Genomic DNA, 7,090 nt, shown 5'->3' with positions numbered 1-7,090 from the left:
TTTTTTGTTTTTTTTAAGAAAACAGGCTCAGAGTGTGTTTTGGGGACAGCATGGAGGAGTGGAGCTACAGACCGCTACCAGTGAGTCAGATTCTGTGGAAGAAGTGTCATTCCCCGCCCCCCGCCCCGCCCCCACCCTTCCCCAATGGGACAGAATGGGTAGTGAAGAGGGGTGAAGAAGAAAAGAATTTAGCTGGAGCTATACTCAGGGCCTGAGGCAAGGTGAAGGAGATTAGGGAGAGCCCGGGGCTTAACAGCCACTCAACTAATGTTAAGTCACACTTAACATTCACTAAATTGCCCAAGCCTGAGGTGAGGGGGCCCATCCTAGATTCTTATCCATCCACCCCCAGCCACCAGAACCTCCTGACTCTTATCTTCCTCAACTCTCTCCAAATCTGCTCGCTTTTCCATTTCCTTGAGTCGAGGCTCTCATCCTCTCACACCCGGGTCATCAAAATAACCTTTAAACGACCAGCACATAGGCACCCAGCCCCATTCATTTCCTGTAGAGCTGTCACTTCAGAGCATTTCTAACATGCAAATCTGATTTTGGGTAAAACCCTTCCATGGCTTCCTGTGGTCTGCAGCCCCGATTCTCAGCCCTGGCTGCACTTTAGAATCACCTAGGGAGTTTTTAAGATGATCCCAAGAAACCAAGTCCCCATTACGCTGAGATTCACACTAACCTGGTTTGGGGTGGGCCCAGATGGTTAGTTTTAAAAACCTCCCCCAGGTGATGCTAACATGCAGCCAGGGTGGAGAACCACTGGGCTCCCGGATATAGGGTGCAGGTTCCTCTGTATGGCGTTGGGGAACTCCAGGTCACTCGATCTTTCGGCAAATCTTTATTAACTACCTGCTATATACCAGACACCTTGCTGGCCTGGAGGTTAAGCGAAGAATAGCGCTTAAGCCCTTCATGAAGCCTATGGCCTATCAGGGTCAATCCAGCTCTTAGTATTTTAAGCCTTATTTCTGCCTCCTCCTACCTCCCACTCTGTTCTATTAGCACCACCCGAAACTTGCCCCTTTGTGGCTTACGAACATGCCACTCTCTCAACCCAAATTCCAGCCCTCAGCCTTCTGGCCTAGTTAAGACTCAGCTTGTGAACCACTTTCTCTGAAAAGGCTCGACCTAACCCCAGCCCTGGATCTGCCCTGACGGTCATCACCACTGCCCCTGCAGCTATTGTCACTGTCCGTCTCATTGTCTGGCGCCCTCACTGGACTGGGAGCCCCTTGAGGGCAGGGTTGGTGCCTAAACCATCTCCGTATCCCCAGCGAAGGTGCCAGTTGTTTGGTGAATCCACAAATGAATGAATGTGAGTGACCCAGAGGAGAGTCTGTATAAGAGATATTCACATAGGGTGATAAGTGGTATGAGCGAGGTATGAGCAGACTGGACCCCGTTAGAGGAGAACCGCAGCTTTGGAAGCTTCATGAAGCCAAGTTCTGGATGGGAGATTAAAACCAGGCAGCCCTGTCATCCACCAGGTGGGCAGAGAGATAAACACAGTATCAAAACTGAGTGCAATGGTGGTGGGGGGGCCGCTGTCTTCCTACTCTTTGTGCAAAATAACTGAGGATCTGTGTTCTAACTCCAACACTCGCGACGTGATTTGGGGTCAGGTCTCCCCCTAATCTATGCAGGGCTGGTGGCAGGAGTGCAAACGGAGGCCCACACATGGTACGTCTGAAGGGCTGAAAGTTATAAACTAACAAACCATTACCTATAGTTTCTATTCCACTCTCCTACTTTAATAAATACGCCTTCATAATGACCTGGAAGGCTAGGTTTGAATTTGGAATTCTGGAGTTGTTGGGATTATGGCAGCACAAGGAAAATCAGCCCCTGAACGAACCCACTTCTCTTCCCACCCGTGGTAGGCAGGATAATGCCCCCTTCGCTCAAGACATCCACAGCCAAATCCCTGCAGCCTGTGAATATATTATTTCACACAGCAAAGGGGAATTAAGATTGCTAATCACCTGACCTTGAAATAGGGAGATTATCCTGGATTATCCGGGTGGGCCCAATACAATCTCAAAGATCCTAACAAGTGAAAGAGGGAAGCAGAAGAATCAAAGATGTGACACACAGGCAGAGGTTTGAGTCATATGATTACTGCTTTGAGGAAAGGGGCCACAAGCCAAGAAACACAGGTGGCCTCTAGACCCTGGAAAAGGCAAGTAAATGGATTCTCCTGTAAAGCCTCCAGAAAGGAGCTCAGCCTGGCCAACACCTGGATTACAGCCCACTGAGACCCATTTCAGACTTCTGACCTCCAGAAATGTAAGAGAATACGTTTGTGATAATTTTTTATAATAGCATCAGGAAACGAGTAGCTCTGCCCTGCACCACAAGGGCCTCTGATTCACCTGTGGGGCCAGATCAGCCACAAATCCAAAGTCACACTCCCACAAACAACTGTCCCTTTGCCACCCCTTGGGCCTGAGGGTACACATACCAGTGTTCTTAGGAGGAGGGACCCATGGAAGAGGCTCTGGAAGAGAGTAGGGGCTATCTGAGCAGGGAAATGTGGAGTTTGGGCACTTACTGTATGGTCTGGAAGAGGTACAGGCTCTGGGTTGGCACAATTTCTGGACCCCATGGCCTCCTCACCCTGTGAGGAGGTGCACAGCTCCTAGAGGAGGTCCAGGGAAGGACCCTTTAATGCACAGAGCCCAGGATCCCACACGCAGCACTGACTGTCATGGGTCAAATGACTTGACTTCCCCAAGCCTCATCTGTAAAGTCAAACACTTGCATCATCTCCACCGGGCCAAGTGTTACTTGTAGTGAAAGCTGAACGGTAGGTAAAGCAGCTAGCTGATACAGAGTAATCCCTCAGTAACATTAATTTCATTCCTTCCTACTTAATCTCAATGGAGTCGATGGGCTTGCCAATTAGAAATAAAAATCCCTTGCTCGGACTTTTTGGTGGACTCCATGTGCTTCTGGGAGGAACCTAAAATCCTTTGCAAGGCCCTGCAAACCCAACCTGCCCGCCGCCCCCACTCTGTCTCCTCCTGTGCTCTTCTGCACAGGCCCTGTGGATCCTCAACTGCCCCAAGGGCTTTTCCTGCTCCTGGCCTTCTGCAGTGTTGTGTCCTCCACACTTACCCACCCCACTTTCACCAAGCTAACTCTTTTCAGGGCTGATGTTACTTTTTTTTTTTTTAATGTTTATTTTTTGAGAGAGAGAGAGAGAGAGAGGGACGGAGCGCGAGCAGGGGAGGGGAAGAGACAGAGAGAGGGAGAGGGAGACACAGAATCTGAAACAGGATCCAGGCTCCGAGCTGTCAGCACAAAGCCCGACTCAGGGCTTGAACGGACCTGAGCCAGAAGTTGGGACACTCAACCAACTGAACCATCCAGGCACCCCTTTCAGGACTTAGTTTAAATGCCATTCTCTTGAGGAAGTCCTCCCGTCTCCCCACCCCCGCCTCCCACGGCTAACCAGAGCTATTTTCTCTTCCCGCTCCAGGGGGCACTCTCTGTGGCCCTTACCATGACGGCTATCATATGACGACACAGGTTCCTTTTTTTGGTTAAATAGAAGATGAATATGTTGTTAACTTTTCATTTCACTTTTTCCAAGACGGAGCTCCAAATATATTACTTTTTTTATTGTGGCAAAGTAGACACAACATAAAATTTACCATTTCAACCATTTTTAAAAAACGTTTATTTATTTTGAGAAACAGAGAGTGAGCAGGGAAGGGGTAGAGAGAGAGGGAGAGAGAGAGAATCCCAAGTAGGCTCCGTGCTGCCTGCACAGAGCCCGGTGTGGGGCTGACTCCCAAACTGTGAAATTGTGACCTGAGCCAAAACCAAGGGTCAGATGATTAACTGACTGAGCCACCCAGGCGGCCTCATTGTAACCGTTAAGTGCCCCCTTCAGTGGTGTTAAGTGTACTCATTGTCATGCAACCAGCACCACTAGTCTCCAGAACTTTTTCATCATCCCAAACTGACAGTACCCCTTAAAGAGTAACTAACTCCCCATTCTCCCCTCCCCTCGGTTCCTGGGAACCACTGTTCTACTTTCTGTCTCTATGAATCTGACCACTTTAGGAACCTCACATGAGTGGAATCGGACAAAACTGGTCCTTCCGTGACTGTTTATTTCACTTAGAGTAATGTCCTCAAGGTTCCTCCAACTTGTAACATGTGTCAGAACTTCACTCCTTTTTAAGGCTGAATAACATTGTATCATTAGGGACGTACCACGTTTTGTGTATATACGCATCCATCCATGGACACTTGGGTCAGTTTCTACCCTCTACCTATTGTGGATAGCGCTGCTGGGAACGTGTGTGTCCAAGTATCTGTTCTCCCGCTTTCATTTCTTTTGTGTATATGCCTGGAAGTGGAACTGCTGAATCAAATGGCAATTCTATGATTAATATATATTGCTTTTTATCCATCCTTTTACACTCTGCCTGCTCCCTTCCTCCACTACAGCCTTTAGCCCCATCAGGGGAGGAACCATGTGTGTCTTAATTCTGTCTTCATTCAGTACGAGCTGGTGCTTCAGTCAATGTTTGTTAAGTGAATGAACGGCAACGATTTGGGTGAAGGGGAAGCCCCAAGCAGATGGAAACAGAAAAAAAGTGGCAGCAGTCCCCGACAGGTTTTCCATCCCAGAAGTCCCAAGGAGGGTGCCCACAAGGGCATCTTGTTTGCCCCAGTTTTTTAACGTTTTCATGCCGTTTTGTAGGGCTCACCCTTCCTCTGGTCTTATACTTGAAGCTATTAGGAGGAATCATATACAAGGGAGCCCAAGTATCCTTCCTTCTCTTTCCTTCTTGAGGCAACAGGGCACGATGTGAAAGCTGCTCTGAGTCGGAAGGAACAGGGTTAGAATTCAAGCTCCCTCACTTCCTGGTGGTGACTCAGCCTGTCTTTCCTCATTTATAAAATGGGAATATTATATAATCCCTAGGGCAACTGTAAAGATTATCTCAAATATGTAAAGGGCCTGGAACAAAGGAGGTGGTGTCAATGAAATGTTGGTTCTCCCTAACTCCCTCTCTAAGTGCTGCCACACACACCATGTGTGCTCAGCTGATGGGCGTGATAAGCTGTCTTTGAAAGCCTTTATAGTTTTGATCACCATGGGGCAATTTCTAAAACAGAGACCAAAGGAACATGTTCTGGAGTACAGAGGAATTCATTGTACAGCACGCTTTCTCTCCAAGGAGGCTCAGTCCACAATTAGAACGGAAAGAAACCTTACTATTCCCAGATCAGAAACCTTAAGCACATTAACACGGAAAACATCTAAATGACGAGGATGAGAACACCTCTCAAGGATACACGGTGCTGAGGTTCACACAGCACTTTCACATATGTTATCTCTTTGGGGCCAGGCAGGAAACAGATGGAGAGCTTGAGGATTTGTCTAAGGATACACAGCCTGCATATGGCAGTCGGGTATAACGCAAAGCATTCAAGAGACCTGGGTTCAAATTCTGACTCTGCCATTGATTCATGTTGTGATTTCAGGCAAGATGAAGTAAATGAGACTCAGGTCAGAAGTAATTATTACTGAGACATATGACTTTCAGTCATTTGTCCTCCAAAGTATGGTATTTTACTTTTTTTTTTTTTTTTTTTTTTTTGAGAGACAGGAAGGAAAAACTGAATACACGGGAAAAGGCCAGCATCAAGTTCTACTCAAAGTATGTTTGAGCTTGATCTTAGCCAAAAGGCCGTGAAGTGATACTCAAAATATGTTTGAAAGACCAGATCATTTAGACATCTCAAATATAATGTGTCTAAAATCAGACTATCAAACTCTTGGTTTCTTTCACCTGCTCCTTTTGCAGCCTTTCCCAATGGGAAATCTAGGGTGAACCCACCAGTCTGTATAATCATATGCTTCTAGTTTAGATGGATGAGGTGTATTTAAGATTTCACAGTCCTGGGGCGCCTGAGTGGCTCAGTCAGTTGAGCGTCCGACTTTGGCTCAGGTCATGATCTCACAGTTCGTGAGTTCAAGCCACGCGTCGAGGTCTGTGCTGACAGCTCAGAGCCTGGAGCCTGCTTCTGATTCTGTGTTTCCCTCTCTCTGTGCCCCTCCTCTGCTCATGCTCTGTCTCAAAAATAAATATAAAATATTAAAAAAAAAATATTTCAGACAGTCCAGACATCTTTTATACTGTATACCTGGAGGCCTTCCTTTGACCTTACTTTAACATGTCAAGTTCTCTCTTAAAATATAAATCTTCAGGGCGTCTGGGTGTCTCACTCAGTTAAGCGTCTGACTCTTGATTTCAGCTCAGGTCATAATCTCAGAGTTTTGAGATACAGCCCATGTTGGGCTCCGTGCTGGGGCATGGATCCTGCTTAAGATTCTCTCTCTCTCTCTCTCTCTCTCTCTCTCTCTCTCTCTCTCTCTCTCCCTCTCCAGCTCGTGTGCTCTCTTTCATAAATAAATAAATAAACAAATAAATAAACAAACAGTTTCCAACTGACCCCTCAGATAACCCTGGTCATATAAACCCAGGGCTATAGTGTCTTTTTTTTTTTTTTTTTATGTTTATTTATTTTTGAGAGACAGAGAGAGAAAGAGAGAAAGAAAGCAGGGTAGGAGCAGAGAGAGGAAGAGAAAGAATCCCAAGCAGGCTCTGCACTGTCAGCACTGAACTCATGAAACACAAGATCATGACCTGAGCTGAAATCCAGAGTCTCACGCTTAACCCACTGAGCCAAGCAGGCATCCCCAGGACTACAGCGCTTTGTAAAGCTATTAAACTCTTTCTAACTTTTACCTGACCTGTCCCATCTCCTCAGATGTGGAATTTTTACATTGGATGAAAACAAATGGCTTTTCCTCTTTGCTGCAGGTACCCTGCACAGCATTCTGCTTACACAGAGGCCACACCACGGATCCAAGTCTGCTCAGTCTGACCCTTACTCTTCATCCTCGGTGGGTTTCTGTCTCAGAAACCATTTTCCTTAGGCTGCATTATTTTCTCTTCACTTCCATCACCCTCACCAGCAAGCGACTTTCATGAAAAATACCTCTTAGGGTGTCTCAGCAAAATTATAAAGTAAAATCTGTTATGGACTTTCAGGG

The sequence above is a fragment of the Herpailurus yagouaroundi genome, unplaced genomic scaffold (genome assembly GCF_014898765.1).
Source record: "Herpailurus yagouaroundi ecotype Mexico unplaced genomic scaffold, PumYag 77, whole genome shotgun sequence".
In the NCBI taxonomy this organism is placed as follows: domain Eukaryota; kingdom Metazoa; phylum Chordata; class Mammalia; order Carnivora; family Felidae; genus Herpailurus; species Herpailurus yagouaroundi.
Note: the sequence above shows the minus strand (reverse complement) of the source record.